This window comes from Solanum stenotomum, unplaced genomic scaffold, assembly GCF_019186545.1.
Source record: "Solanum stenotomum isolate F172 unplaced genomic scaffold, ASM1918654v1 scaffold7465, whole genome shotgun sequence".
Taxonomy (NCBI): Eukaryota; Viridiplantae; Streptophyta; class Magnoliopsida; order Solanales; family Solanaceae; genus Solanum; species Solanum stenotomum.
The window spans coordinates 772-17234 of record NW_026036712.1 but is presented as its reverse complement, the minus strand read 5'-3'; the positions used below and the strand labels follow the sequence as shown (position 1 = coordinate 17234).

The window sequence follows — 16463 nt, the reverse complement described above, 5'->3', positions numbered from 1 at the left end:
TTGATTCTAATTTTCTAAGTTTTGATTAATGATTTTGACTAAGGTAAGTTCTAGTTATGTTTCTAGGTTTAAACTGACTAAAACCTCATGATTTAGGGTTTAAACGACGTATCTAAGGGGTTAAACGAAATAGGAAAAGACCAAAGGACCCCTGAATTAACTGCTGTCGGAGTGACCTACGGATTGGACCTACGGGCCGTAGGTCAATCTACGATCCGTAGATTGCGTCCGTAAGTCAAGCCTGCTCGACATGCCTTCACTAGAACGAGCATAACTTTTTACTCGGAGGTCGAAATTTAGCAAACTCGGTGACGTTGGAAAGATAATTCAATTATCTATCATATCATAGGTCATGGAACACCTAATTCATTTTGTGCTAAGAGTTATGACCATCTGAAGTTGACCCATCAATATTTTTCAGCTAACTGGCTGCTGACCTTCGATCTACGGTCAGACCTACGGACCGTGGATCGAATGATGGTCTGTGCTGGTCAACCGTAGTTTGTGTCAGAGGTTGGTAAGGGAAGTCTCGATCCACGGACACAAACCACGGACCGTGGTCTGATCTACGGACCATGGGTCTGTCCGTGAGTCGGGACTTAGCCAAATTTTCTGAGCTGGTTTGGGGAGAGGTTGCAGTGGTGAACCACGGGCCGTGGTCTAACCTACGGTCCGTGGATGGTGACCGTAAGTTGCACCTGCAACTTCTCAAAATCTGCATTTTTTTTGGTCCGTTTCGGATACGGGGTGTTACAGAAGTAATGATATCACTGCTGATTTTATGCCAACCAAAAAATCCAAATGAATTAAGCCCAGCCTTGCCGTAACCATTTCTCTTGACACTTTTATGCCTTCTACCTCTCTCCATTGTTTACTTGAAAGAGGAAATGACGGAGTGCGAAACTTCATACCTGAAAATTTAGAATTAAGAGTGAATTCGCCCTTTTTAACTGAACCTTATACACCGTTTTTGAGAAAATTGAAAAATAATTGGATGTATGCAGAAAAAGAAGAAGCAACACAAAAAATTGGCTATTACAAATAATAAAACAATAGTGACATTGGATTTTAAAAAAAAAAACTGAACTTATAGAGCCCTGGGTATGAAGAAAATCATGTTGGGAGCGCCACCCCCGAATGGGCCCTACATTGTGCGATCCGAATTTAGTCGGAGCTCTAATGTGGGCTCCGAACACCGGGTGGGGAACCAACAAAAACACATATTTGACAAGTAATTGAAGAAGCCAAGCCATTATAAGTGCAAAAAAATTACAAATATGTAAGAATGTTAATGAACACTGCCTTCCACATATGGAAGCAATCAGTTCCTTCATTTTCTTATTTTAGGTAGAATTTTTTAAATCTATCCAGCAAAATTTTCCTAAAAGTAGAGTACCATTCTTGTTATGTATTCTCCTAAACAATGACAAATAAGACAATGCATTCTCTAACTGATTCTCTTCCTTTGTCAAAATGTGTGATATTTTCTTTCTGATAGGTACATTGAGTACATAAGAGCTTAATATCCTTCAAAACAAAGAAACATTCGATTAGATCCTACGTTTCTCAAAAAACATTGAGCATTTTTTTTGGAAGAATCACATTTACATGGCATTATAGATTCCAGTAAAAGGAACTACATAAAATTATTTGTTTGGATAAACAGATGCTAAGTTCTTCACACCCTCATCATCATGGTCATGGACATACATTTTCAAAAAGAAGAGCAGGGGCAACATTTCAAGTACATCTTCTCACTAATCAAATAAACCAGAACATACTTATCTAGATTTCTCAAAATGATAAAAAGAGAAGATACCTCCACATGTTGTCACGCATAATTTGTTTTGATGGTAGCATACCGGTAATATCAAGTGGTTAAAGAATTCCTACATTATAAAAAATAGTTGAATGATACATTCAAAGGAACATTCATATATAGAATCAAAAGATAGTAGAGCACTTTGCAAGGTTTATAGGAAGTCGGATCTATGATGATCAATATGCAACTCCATCAAGTGCTCATTACCAAAACTGGAGTTTAGTGACTATTCCTCTGGCTTTGTTTTTCACAACTTAAGTTAGTGATTAATACTGCTAAATATTATCCGAATTTCACAACTTATAGCTCAAGATTATAAACATCGAGTTGGCACCATTGCCAAATTATAATTGCAGTAAATACTTGAAAATTCATCATATTTTTTATTATCTTGTAGGAAAGTATATGGAGGACTGTGTGAGTTGGGTTAATGTAAATCATATAACTTCAATACAAGGAAATTATAGGGAAGAGGAACTAAATAAAATAGGAAATATCCTAATTTTTTGTGTAGATCATTTCTGGGCATTTCATCCCAACATATATCTATTAAGGAGTCAATTTTACATCCTCTTCTAATAATTTCAATACATCTGACATTGTGTAATTATACTTTACAATAGCTATGCTTCAAACTTAAACCAATTGAGGTTGGCTATGGACATTAAATATGCATTCCTCGTTCCATTTGGATTTGCTCCATTCCAACACTCGGATAATTATTTAAGAATACTCTATTAGTTCAGAGATTTTCTATATTTTCTATCAAAATACAAATCAGTGATGAACTAAAAGAACTCCTGCTACACAACATACTTGATATAATTGTAGCAACACACAACAAACCTTCATCCATAACCGTTGGAATTACCTATGGATCTTGTGCTTCATTTATATTTTGTATTTTGCTAGATCTTGCGCAAGTGAGGTGTAGGGAGGATGGTGTACACAAACATACCCATAACTTGTGAAGGTAGAGAGACTATTTCGCTTGACCCTCGACACAAGATATATAATTATAAACTATGAAAAAAATGAAAATCACAAGTGCAATTATTATTTTTAAAAAAGGCACCCAAACATAGAAGCAACAGAAGAATCATAATTTAGAGAAAAGGAACCGAAAAAGGTGCTTAAGCTCAAACAACTCATCCAGACTATCCCCACAATAAGCCTGTGAAATGAGATTGGGATGAATTAACATCAAAATGAGAAGGAGATGTATAGCTACTTACAATCCAACGACATTTGTTGCTCATCAGAAGTCATAAAACCTGCAAAAATGAAATCAATATTTTCAACCCTCAAAAAAACACGTTACCAAAGAGAAAAGAGGAGAATTAAGAACCAAAAATTGATATCCTACTAAATGAAATATCATGGCCATCGATACAAATGATAAAAACTGCCACAAATACCTATACCTTCTCTCGTTAAGTGAAAAATTAAATTTCTTACCTCGCTATATGAGATGTGTAGTCTTCATCCATTTGTTGCCTCTGAACTCCAACGGAGACTATCTGCACTTTGGAGATTAATTCAATTCTAAAATTTCCCAATTTCGAAACTTTTATTTGAATTCTAAAAAGCCCCAATTAGTACAAAATTTATCAACATATATGGATCTGACATTGAAAGTAATAACTAAATTTCAAACTCAATATAAAGAGTATTAAAGAGGACAGACAACCAAAGAAAACTTATTAATTGTGTGTTAGTATTGCAGAAATTAAAGTCCTACAAAAGATGAACAATAAATATAACAGAAGAAAAACGACCCGTGCAGAAGGTAACTGAACTCGTCGGCATCAAGGCTTGGCTCGTCACCGCCGTTCTCTGATGTTAATCTTCTAAATCCTAATCTTCTAAAAGTTGCCGGTGAAATTGTTTTATTTCCAGGGTTAAAATAAAAAAAAATACGATACACTGTGTGACACAGGCAATACATGTGTTAGATGGAAAGGGCATGCAATTTTCCCTTAAAATCAATTCATAAGCTTGAGAGAGTCCAACTTTCAGTACAATCATAATAACTATCTGTACAATGATACAGTGCAGCGTTCGTCCCACACCTTATTCGCTTATAAAATAGAGAACTAGAGGGGCATGGCCCGTGCCCAACAATAACTCCAACAATTATTGAGAAGAGCAGGCATTTAGAAGTTGCCAAAAGTAAAGTAAACAGGTTAATTCCAACTGAATAAAACAGAGAAATTCCTTAGGTAAAAATGTAAAAGTACTACTACCATCACAATTGATGTTTAAAGAGTTACAACAACTCTTATCCATAGTTTGAAAAGAAACCTTATAACTCATCCTAACACTTCAGCAGCCTAATGTCATAAGCAGAAACAAACCCATTTTTGTGCAGAGAATGATTCAAGTTAAATATATAAAAAAAAAAAAGAGGTCAGGTCAATTTATAAATGCCACAAAAAAAAATATAAATTTATTTATTGGTTACATTTTTATGTGAACTTTATGGTAGATTTTCACACATAATCATATGAGCTTCTTGTATATAGAAACTACAAACTCATTTTGCTTGAGTAACAGTATTGTGGGCTGATCAAAATATATGAAATTGTAATATACAGTAACCTTTGTTTTTCTGTTCCATGTTTTGTGCTCAGTAGCGGTCCAACATGCTCAATTTTTTGATGATTTGCATAGTCTTCTGATCACAATGAATAATACCGTCGTAGTAAGGAACGACAAAAATAGAAAAGTGACACATGAAAAAAACATAAAATTTATAGGATTGGTGCCATTGCCACATTGTAAATTGGTTGGCAAAGAATTCATATTTGAGTGTATCCAACAATCAATAACTACTTGTAAAGGTGTTTTTAGCTTGACACGTCTAATAATGTAAAATCAGAATTTACTTGTTCATGTACTGATTCAACCCTTAATGAAAGAGAACCTTCAGAATTAACATACATATTGTCCGTTATCTGCTTCACTTTAGATGTTCAAGACTTGCTCTGGCTGAAGCTGATAGACTAAAGAACTCCCGTTCTTAATTCTGTGAGGACCAACTTATCTCATTGTCTACATTTTGTTTAACAAATGAATTTTTATTTATTACAGAAGAAAAAACAGGGGAATGTGTACGCATGTATGTACAAAAACAGTTCATAGAAGAAACATAAATGGCAAAATATAAATTTAGTAGCACTTAGCATGTTAGTCCATCACCAAAGTGAAATTTTGTTAATAATTAGGGTTGAAGCAAACCGGATTTTATGGTAAATTGAACACCATAGCTCTTGGAATAAATTACAAAAATCTTATCAGTCAATGGGCACAAAATCAAACTTGGACTCCAGAAAGACAATCAGATGATTTTATGCAGTTCTTCCTAATCATATATAATTTGCACAATAAAACTTAATGATTATGAAATATTTTTCAGCTATCAATAGACAGAGAACTGATTCCATCAAATACATCGATCTTACCTAGTATTACGTACTTTTGACTCACCAAACAGCGAGAAGAAGGTTAGTTCCAAGGGAGCTTGTGAAACCTAAATCAAGAAACTCTACCTTAAAGTAGGATTATTTATCTATATATAAAAGGAGAAGAAAGTGTCACATGTCAGCACCACACTAAATCATATTTTTTAAAAATTAAAATTAATTATGTGTATGTATTTATTTTAAAAAAAACTCTAACGTTGTGGTCCTTTTTTTGTGGAAATGTATATTTTAAATTTTAACATCTTTCCACAATCTCCTGATTTAAAGAAAAACAAAAATGTAGATAATAATAATCTATATATAGATATATAATTAATATGTATATTATAAAAATCAGAAAAAACCTTACCACAAAAAAGAATTAAATTAAAATCTAATAATGTAAAAATAAAAATATTTTTTTAAATAAACTCGTAAAAAACGTAAGTCATCAAATATTCAAAAGGCGAAATGGTCTGGAGAACCCTTATACTTGTATCAGTTTGTATTCTAAACCCTTCTACTTACACCTTTGTCATCTGGACCCTTAAACTCAATTAAAATGAGACTTTTAAGCCCCTCCAACCATGTGTGTAACTCACTCTCCTTTATATAATTGACATGTCATATCCACGTCAGATATATTAATGCCACATCATAATTATTTCATAACTATTTTTTAAAATTATTAACCAAAATTATTTAATGAAATGTAAAATAATAACATTTTAATTTATTATTAGCATTTCTAATTCTCCCTATTTCACTACCAAACATCGCCGGCGTCGTCACCATTTTTGCCGGCGAAATCACATATACTTTCTCCCTCACCCATCTTAATCTCCGCCGCACACCATCACTATTTTTCTTTCCTCCTCCAACCTCCACAGTAACAACAACCTAAACCACCGCAAAACCAGATCTGGCCACCGCACAACCAGATCTGGCCAAGCTCTTCGTAATCCTCACACCCCAAATTGCTTACAAATACAATTTCACACCAACCTATGCCGTGAAACTCGTCGAAATTTACGCATTATAGTTTCTCCCCTTCCCATTGTTTCATGGCCCAAACCATCGCCGCCATCGTCATTGATGCCGGCGAAACCACTCATAGTCCTTCCTTTACCTGCCTTCATCTCCGCCACACGTCACGACCATTTTCCTTTCCTTCTCCAACCTCACAAAATCAATAGCCAACACACCAGATCTAGCCGAAAAATAGATTTTGGAAAAAAAGAAAAAAAGGGTTGGGCAAGGGATGAATATGGCTGAAAATGAGGTGTAATAGGTGAAGAAGGAGTTTTTTAATTAATGGTTTAAAAAAATTATTTTTTTTATAATTTTAAATATTTTTTAAGTAAAAATGCTCCTCACTCGCCTTAATAGGCGTGTAGTTACACACTTTTGCCAACTCAGACATCTTACTGCCACATAAGCCTGGTCAACGGTCAGAGGGGTTTGTTAAATTGTGTTTTATTGAGTTTAAGGGTCCAGATGACAAAGGTGTAAGTAGAAAGGTTCAGAATACAAACTGATACAAGTATAAGGGTCCACCAGACAATTTCGCCTATTGAAAATAAAAACTTATAAATAAAAATAATTGTTATATAATTTTAACACGTTTGGACTCTTAAAAATTTTATAAATGTTTATTGTCAGCACTACCAAAAAAAACAAAAATTTGTAAATTATTAAAATTAATTGGAATTCTAAGAATAAAAATAGAAATTTCAAACACTAAAAAGAAAATTAAAAATTATTTTTTGAAAAAGCTCAACGTTGTGGTGCTTTTTTATGGAAAGGTTTTTTTTAAATTTGAACCATCTAACTGCACATTTTTTATTTAATAATAGTGAAATAAAAAGAAAAAATAATATTTTAACTGCACATTAACTTCCCACTTCTATCCTAAAATAAAAGGAGTGGTTAGTCATAAAATATTCAAACAAACAGATAATTCTTCCTCAATCAACGTAACTGTTTTCAAAAAATTTCTTTATCCTTCTTAAAAGAAGGCACAAATTTATGATCATAATCGAGTCAAGAAAAAATGATCGAGAAAAATCAAGAGAAGTTGAACAATTAAGTGAGCAATTCATATCTCAAGAAAGAGGAGTTCGTTGCAAACTATGGTACTGAACAGACTTTGTGGTAATTATGGAAAAATCTCACTTTTTTGAGGCCTTTGTGTTTTTCTTCCTATTTTGTTAGGAAATATGTTGTTGTTTTTTTTATGTACTATATAGAGGATTAAAAAAATGATAAATAAATTATGAAAGAAATTGAAAACTCTCAAAAATGAATGTATTATTTTATTTTTTTTAATTATGTTGTGACTATGAATTATTTTTTGATTTTTAATATTGAGTATGATAATATTTAGATGTGAAATAATTTATCTTTAGGTTGAATATTTACAAGATTTTGCATATATGCTTGAAAGTTTTTTAAAGCAATCATGAATTCATGCAAGTTTTATCTTTATTTTTTTTAAAATGGAAGCAACCAAGAAAGTAAGTTTATTGATCAAAGCATAAAATCAAAAGACATCAATGAAGATAGTTTCATGAAATAACATTAGTGGCCTATAGAGTGACGATGAATCTCACAATAACATTGAAAAATGACATGAAGATCATCTCCATATTTCAATGTTAAACTTTCACTCTTTCAACGAGTAGAGAATTAGTCAAAAACTTTTAAAATTGAGCATTTTTTCCAGGAAAATATATACATAAACGAATGTACATATTAGAAATTAAATATATTCTATTTTAAATATTTTGAAAGTTAATTATATGTTTTATAAGTCCATTACTTTTTGTTTTATTTTTTAATTTTTAATACCTTTTTTATACTTATTCATTTATATATGCAACTTCAGATTATGATCACTAATTTAATAATTACGTAAAATTAATTTTATATAATCTATTAATTAAAATTAAAATACAATTTACAAATTTTAATCAATCTTTTTTAATCTGTATTTGAAAAATAGACGGAAAAAGAATGCTATTTTAAAAAATTTTATGCAAAAAAATAAATAGTTAAAGCATATATAAAAGGTGTTATAATGAAGTTTATTAACATTATCTACTTCTACTAAATTACACGTAAAAAATATTTAAAAGAAAAAACTAAAAAAATTCTAACCGTCGACGTTAACTCTCTACTTCTAAAATTGTTTTAAAAGTTGTTATAATAAAGTTTATTAAAATTAGTTTATAAATAACTAAAAATTAAATAGTTTGAAATTGCAATTTAAGATTATAAAATATAAATAAAAAAAGAAATAATTTAATTAAAATTTTAAATTTGAACCATCTAATTGCACATATAAAATGAGAAGAAAAAGTGTCACATGTCAGCACCACACTAATCAGATTTTTAAAAAAATTCAAATTAATTATGTGTATGTATTTATTAAAAAAAAAATCTAACGGTGTGGTCTTTTTTTGTGGAAAGGTACATTTTAAATTTTAACCATCTTTCCACAATCTCCTCATATAAAGAAAAAACAATAATAATAATAATAATAATAATAATAATAATAATAATAATAATAATAATAATAATAATAGAATAATAATTATTATAATAATAATAATCTATATATAGATATATAATTTATCTGTATATTATAAAAATCAGAAAAAAAAACTTACCACAAAGAAGAATTAAATTAAAATCTAAAAATGTAAAAAAAATAAAATAAAATAAAATTATATAGCCGTAATTTATATACCCGTAATAACATAAATCATCAAATATTGAAAATTGAAAATAAAACTAATAAATAAAAAGATAATTGTTATATATTGTTTAACACGTTTTGGACTCTTAAAAAATTTATAATGTTTATTGTCAGCACTACCAAAAAAAAACAAAATTTGTAAATTATTAAAATTAATTGGAATTCTAAAAATAAAAATAGAAATTTCAAACACTAAAAAGAAAATTAAAAATAAAAAAAATTAATAAAAAGCTCAACGTCGTGGTTTTTTTTTTTGGAAAGGTATTTTTAAAATTTGAACCATCTAACTGCATATTTTTATTTAACAATAATGAAAAAAAAAAGAAATAAAAAATATTTTAACTGTACATTAACTTCCCACTTCTAACATAAATAAAAGGAGTGGTTAGTGATAAAATATTCAAACAAACGGATAATTCTTCACCAATCAACGTAACTGTTTTCCAAAACTTTCATTAACCTTTTTAAAATTAGTTTATAAATAACGGAAAATTAAATAGTTTGAAATTGCAATTTAAGATTATAAAATAAAAAATAATTTGATTAAATTTTTAAAAATATGTGTAAACTTACTCAGTAACCACCACAAAAGTTAAATTTTTCTTAATAAAAACTGCAAACTCAAATAAAAAAAATTAAAACAAAATAAAAAAGGTCAACCTCTGCCCCCAACACAATATACATATACATGCATAATCTCACACATTAAAAAAGGGCAAAAGCTTTGGAGAGAACAATTAAGAAAAATAATTGATTTCGAAAATATTAAGACACATTCGTATTTTTAGATTGCATTGTATCATTATTAAAATACATATTAACTAATTATGAATACGTGGCTGAAATAATTGTTCCATGCATAATGGAGTCTTTAAAAACAAAACTTATATTGAATTCACAAAATTAATTTAAAAAATTTAACAATTTAAGTTTTATAAAATAAAAATTTTAAACCTAATAATTACTAATATGGACAACAATGAATTTGAAATACATTCAGTTGTTTCACAAAAATGTAGGCAACAATGAATATGTTAAAATAATAGTATTTATAATTAACATTAAAATAATTTTTAATTATTATTAAATTATTTTCAAACTTTTGAGAAATATTGTCTTTAACATTTATAACTGTTTTTCAAATATACCATCTCTCAACTCTTAATGAGCCTATTTTTATGGAAATGATTAATCACATTCCCATAATATATGGCTATATAATCTAAAATATAAATCATGTTTTTAATTAATGTACTTAATTTTTAAACTATTTCATAACTTAATGTAATGCTTATTAGTTATAATAACTATCACATATTTAACTTTTATAGTGGATATACAATTTTTCAACTCAAAAATAATTTTTTTTATAATTGAAGAGTCCGTCCTCCTTTTTTTTATATATAAAAAATGTTTAGCTTACTTAGATAACACTTAGAGGAGTAGAAGCGTAGACACTTGATCAATATGAAATGAATAAAGAGATGTCATGTATTTTTGTACACAACTTTTAAATTGAACATTAACATGAGGAATTTATTATTCAGATAAATATTTTAAAATCATTATGAAATTTTTTTGAAAATGAATAAATTATTTAGTTTACGCAAAATCTCTCCATTGAAAGAAAATAATAAATAATTTTTTTTTTCATATATTAATTTGAGACAGTGTACCAACATATTCTCTTAATTCTTTCATTCTTATTTATTTTTAATCATAATATATTTTTGAAATGTTTGTATAAGAAATATATAATTATAATATTTAGTTTTATCAAAAATGTTATTTGATGATCGTCCGCATGCATTTATATGATTTGTTCCTTTAGTTATATAAAAATTTATGATATTAAGTATATTGCATGAAAAATATGATGATAATTATATTTTAATAAAATCAAAATGATGTAATATATTTGAACAATTAAATAATTTTTAATAATTTCCGCACAACGCGCGGGCACGTATACTAATAGCAGTAAAAAGTGAAAAATAACACAGAAAAGAGTTCAGAGCATTTAATTAGAACACCATGAGCAAGACTCATTTCGACAAGTACAACTTAGCAAGCAACTGTTTATAAAAAGCTTCGTTCGTTCAGTTGGAATAATCCAATCATCGATAACCCTTGAGGTTAAAAGGAGCAACAACCACTGATAACTACCTTAATTTCACCTAAAAGACAGAATAAATAAGAAATAATAATTAGCAGCTTTGCTCCTAGAAACAAAGACGTTAGTTTGTATACAGACTACTCGGTACTTTTCATTGTGTGCTAGAAAATAGTCCATTCCTCTAATTATTGACAAAGTGAAGACAGTGAAGTATACATTAGCTTTTGCGGAAAATGGAACTATCGAATCACAGGTGACTCGCTTTATCGGGATGGGAAGAATTGCAACATCGGCAATTCTTTCCTTCCCTAAATCGATCCACTAGTAGGTAGCGGTAGGAGAGATCCATTATGGTGGGATGAACCGTTCTCGAATTCCGGCCGGCATTTCTGTCAATCGGCAGAAGACTCACGCATACTGGAAGGGTACGACTTCAAGGGATGGACTCGATCGTGTTAACAGGTGTCAACCATGAAAGAGCGAGCAAAGGACTTAAAATTCTCATGTTACCAGTTCCAATCTGAATTGGGGGATTGGGACAAATGCATCTTCATTCAAAGGGCCAAAGTTTAACATCAAATACAAACTAAGCATTATTCTAACCAATTACCAAGTTCAATAGTACAACCAACTACCTTCAATTGTCACAAAATCATGCTCTAACCCAGCCCTCAGCTTTACATGTTATTAGTTGCATTAGTGTCTAATATAGATTTAGTATTATTTCAGACTCAAGATTCCTTTTTTAAAAAAAAAAATAAAACATGTAAGGCTCGAAGGCCTCTTTCAAACTCAGGAGTCAAGATCAACATGACAAAATATTCAGATAAAGAGGGAAATGTAAGGCTTATAAAACAAAATCATAAAAGCAAGACGATATGAAAACTATTATTTTACTAACTGCAATAATCATACTAATAATATGAATCAAGAGATAAATTACAATACCAAAATTTCTTTATTAGACTCTGTAAGAATTAGAGAGTCAAGTGCATCATCAGGTATAACCCTTTCTTTTATCAAAACAACTGAAAATAAGACGACACATTGCTTTACCTGTAAGTTAACAAATTGAGGCGGTCAAAAACACTCAAAATCAGCATAAAAATCCTTTTTACTCTTTAACAACCACTGTAAAATGCCTTTGTACCTGCATCAAGTTATTGTTAAGAACAAAACATGTACACAATAGATAAAGACAGTCAACAAAAGCTACACTAAACAAGATATCAAAAGAGTCCTACATGATAAACCAATAGAGCAAGTCTCGCTTTATTTAATGTCGTACTTTCCTTGCAATTATTTTTAGACAACTTGTCATTTGGCTCAACTTTTGCAATGTGTTTCTTCAAGAAAATTCCTAAATAAGACCATGATACCTAACACCCTGCACCCATTGAAAAGAGCACCCAATGTCCATTGGAATAATCCCCCTCCAAAAAAGAGTAGATACCTATAAATTTCATATTTTTCAAAATAAGGAGTGCGAAAATGAGGCAATATTTTTCTAACAAAAATACACATGTCCCATAAATAATTTTTTATTAATACTATCCAATAGAATAAATAATGTACATAATGATAGATGAGTATATTGTAAAATAACATCAGTCAAAAGGCAAAAAAAAAAACTAAATATGATATAGTTGTTTCTGGCACAACAACAAACACTTTGTGCATCAAATATCTCAAACAATAAGATTTAAAAAGAGTGTAATTCATACTATTCGAGTTAAATGAATTGTAATCAAGTCGTTAAATGCTGGCAAGTCATTTATCTTTTCGATTTTACTTACTTTTCCCATACCTGTAATCTTAGAGCTTCAAATACATTCAGACAGATTGTTAAGTTGTGTGAAGAATAGAATAGAACACAAATAGTTTGTAGCAATATAATGTTCAAATTTAGGGGAAAAAGAAAATAAAGAGTATAAATTCAAAGCATGCATCCACAGAAAAAAACTTTGTGAATGTAGAAGAACTAATAGACCTAGCAAAGCTAATGTTTGTTAACAGGGAAAGAATAGTTGAAAACTCACGGTTGAGAAAAAAGAAGGTTGTAAACACAAGAGATGTCGGTGAACTCCAAAAGAAAGCTCCACAGCCATGGCGATGAAATTAAGGCAAAGTGAATTCTAAGTAATCAAAGGGAAGACATGTGTTATACTTGTACATGTGTCATGAATAGAGTGAATCATCACATGGCACCAAAAGGTACTTGCAATGCAACAAATAGTACAAATTTTAATAGCTATGTTCCTACACCCAACTTTCATTTCTAAATAAGGCTAAAAATAAACTAAAATAGGCTAATTATGTTATAAATGTCATTGATTGAATCATAGCAACATATATAAAATAAAGATATTTTATATAATCCCACTTCACTTATAATTACAAACTTAAAGAATTAGGAAATTAAATATATCTGCAATACATATGGTGATGAACTTCTGAGAATGAAACAGTTCAACTTTCTTTAGTGTAAGATTAACATGCTATGTTTTATAGCAGACTTCAACACTAAAAGATATAATTACATGGTCGAGAAACCACGAAAGACAAAGCATAAGCACCAAAAAGAGTCCAAATCTAACACTTAAGACTCAAAGCACATGATAGCATACACTACTGTGAATAATTTATTTAACTGCTATCATCTTGCACATCTTGCACATCTATTCTACCTTTTCAATTGCAATGAAAAGGCCATCAGATAACTCTTAATTCCCAAAGAGATTATGAGACTCCAACTTTCATAATTAGCAATTCAACCTTTTAAGGCTCATCCGCAATCATCCTTCGCTAGATCATGCTCAACTATGTAATTATGGAGCCCAATGTAAGATCAAGGAGGATTGAAAATCAAGAAATTCAAGTTGGTATTTATAACAGTTAACCCTTGTGCTAGTTTCTCTATATAAATGTCATCACGTTAGATGTTCCTGAAATCACAATTACTAATCATGTACATGTAAGGTATTCTAATAAATCAAATGACCAAGATATGGAAGAACTCATTATATGTAGCTTTCAAGAAAACAATTTAAATAGGAATAATACATAAATATGTCCTTTAACTTGGCCTCAGCTGATATTTACGCCCTTCAACTTTAGTTGTGCACAAGTAGACACTTAAACTTGTATAAAATTAAACAAATAGACATATACATTCTACTTCTTCAATTATACTTAGTATAGTGAGTCCTCACATTGAAAAGACTTCTAATGGCAGTCAACAGTGTAGTGAGTTCTCCTATACTTGGTAGATTTTCCTAAAGTAAATGTGTTCAATGCTGAAGACATTAATGTTGAAATCCTCATGCTTAACTCATCAAAAACATGTATTTTCTTAATTGTACTGCACAAGGGCTAAACATAAAGCAGACAGAAAGAGCAATCACGAGCAAGAATATATAACTGAATTGGATATAAAACACAACAGCAGTAGCAATTAATGTGGGAATCCCAAGTCTCAGCAACTACAAAATGCATAATGAAGACAATAAAGGTAAACACCAATCGAGCAAAAGAACAATCACGAGCAAGAATATATAAATGAGATGCATATAAAACACAAAATCAGTGATAATTAGTGTGAGAATCCCAAATCTCAGCAACTACAAATTTATAATGAAAGACAGTAGAATGTAAATACCAAACGGAATCAGAAGCAAGAATATATAACTATACTGCATATAAAACATAAAATCAGAAACAATCACGGACAGAGCCAGCTTATGGTCAGAACTCATCCAAACCCCCTTTGGCAAAAAAATGATTAGATGAAAAATTACCTTGAATTTCCCTAGTCAAATATGAAATTTCATCACCAAATTGATGCATCAGCTCGCACTCGAATCACGCTCCTCTGATTTTTCCATCAAGCTCTTCCTCTCCAAAAATGTAATACCTCCATTTCTAAATCTCTTCTTCTCCTTCTCCGCCAAGAGTGAGAATGAGGAAAATGAAAAATAGAAAAAGTAGAAAAAGAACCAAAGAAAAATTATTGAAAATTAGAGGAGGTAGACACGTGTAGTACAGGTGTTTATTTTCTAGGGAATATGGCTCAAATGGTGTAGTACAATGTTTAATGCTATTGGTACAACATTTTAGAGTTGTGTTCGTACTCGNTGAGATACATATATATATATATATATATATATATATATATATATATATATATATATATATATATTTCATTCTTTATGGAGAAATGAAAGGTTGGAGTGATATATATTTAGGTCTTTAAATTTACAACAAAGAATAAGAATATGTCGAATAATAAATTTTGAGACATTTAAGTTTTTACAATAAATAATATAAATGAATGGAGAGAGTAGTAATTGACACTTTAAATAATATTAATAAATTAAATATAGTGAAATTTATCGAAAAATAAATAAGATATTTGGTAAAGAGAGGTGCAAATGATAAGTTATTAATAGTGATATTGAGGAACTAATTCTTATATTTTTTCCATTTTTTCTTAATTAATTCTTGCATGCATTGGTTACATAGAAATAGGGAGAAACCAAAAAAAGGAGGAAACAAAAAAGATAAGTTAAATATTGCATTAAATGTGAGAGTAAATAAAAAATTCTAAAATTTAAAAAGATGTATTCTAATATAAAGTTAAAAGAGGTGTTGTTTCATTCAAGTTTTATGTAAACATAAATTTATGACCTTTATATTGTCTTTTTTCTTTTTTGAAAATGAAAATATTGATATAATGTTTTTAGTTTCTTTAGTTTTTCTTAAGAATTATATAAATGCTCTAGTTTATTGTCATTTTTTTAAATTCATTGTTTGGATAACACTTTTTTAACAAGTTATCAAATTTTCGCTCTTTAAAATACTTCTAATTGTAATGTCGAATTTAGGAATTACTTCAGCATGCAAATAAACAGTAACTTTAAGTATATAATGTTCATTTTAGGATGCTGCAAAAAGTTATCATAATAAAAATTCACAAGAACTAATCATAATTTTGCCTAATGAATTATGTATGTACAACTATAGTCATATAAAAAAAAGATTGTTTTATCAAGTTCTCTTTCTCAGTCTTCTGATTTTCCTTACTTATCATTTTATTCTCTTTCCTTTACGTTTTTAAAATACAACTTTAAGAAAAAAGAAAAGGTAAGGAACTACAATTAAAAGAATTTTAAAGTATATTTTTAAGTTATTCAATTAAGTACATAAATGGAAAATAGAGAGGAGGAAAGAAAAATTAAAGAGATAAAATTACTATAACAATAATTTTATTGTAAGACTCTACATCATCTTCTTCTAAAATTC

The 16463-nt window shown here is 29.5% G+C and overlaps 1 long non-coding RNA gene across 3 annotated transcripts; it reads right to left on the bottom strand.

The window, feature by feature from the left end:
* Positions 1-761: 761 nt before the first annotated feature.
* Positions 762-15289, bottom strand: LOC125852999 (uncharacterized). Of its 3 annotated transcripts, none has more exons than XR_007445099.1 (5): positions 14960-15041; positions 13202-13297; positions 12219-12312; positions 1397-1527; positions 762-911 (listed from the first exon to the last, which is right to left on the bottom strand). It is a non-coding gene; the product is annotated as an uncharacterized LOC125852999 (long non-coding RNA). The 3 variants fall into 3 exon arrangements; XR_007445097.1 differs by lacking the exon at positions 762-911 and adding an exon at positions 1820-1889 and having other exon boundaries at positions 1216-1527; positions 14960-15289; XR_007445098.1 differs by lacking the exon at positions 762-911 and having other exon boundaries at positions 1216-1527.
* Positions 15290-16463: the final 1174 nt, after the last annotated feature.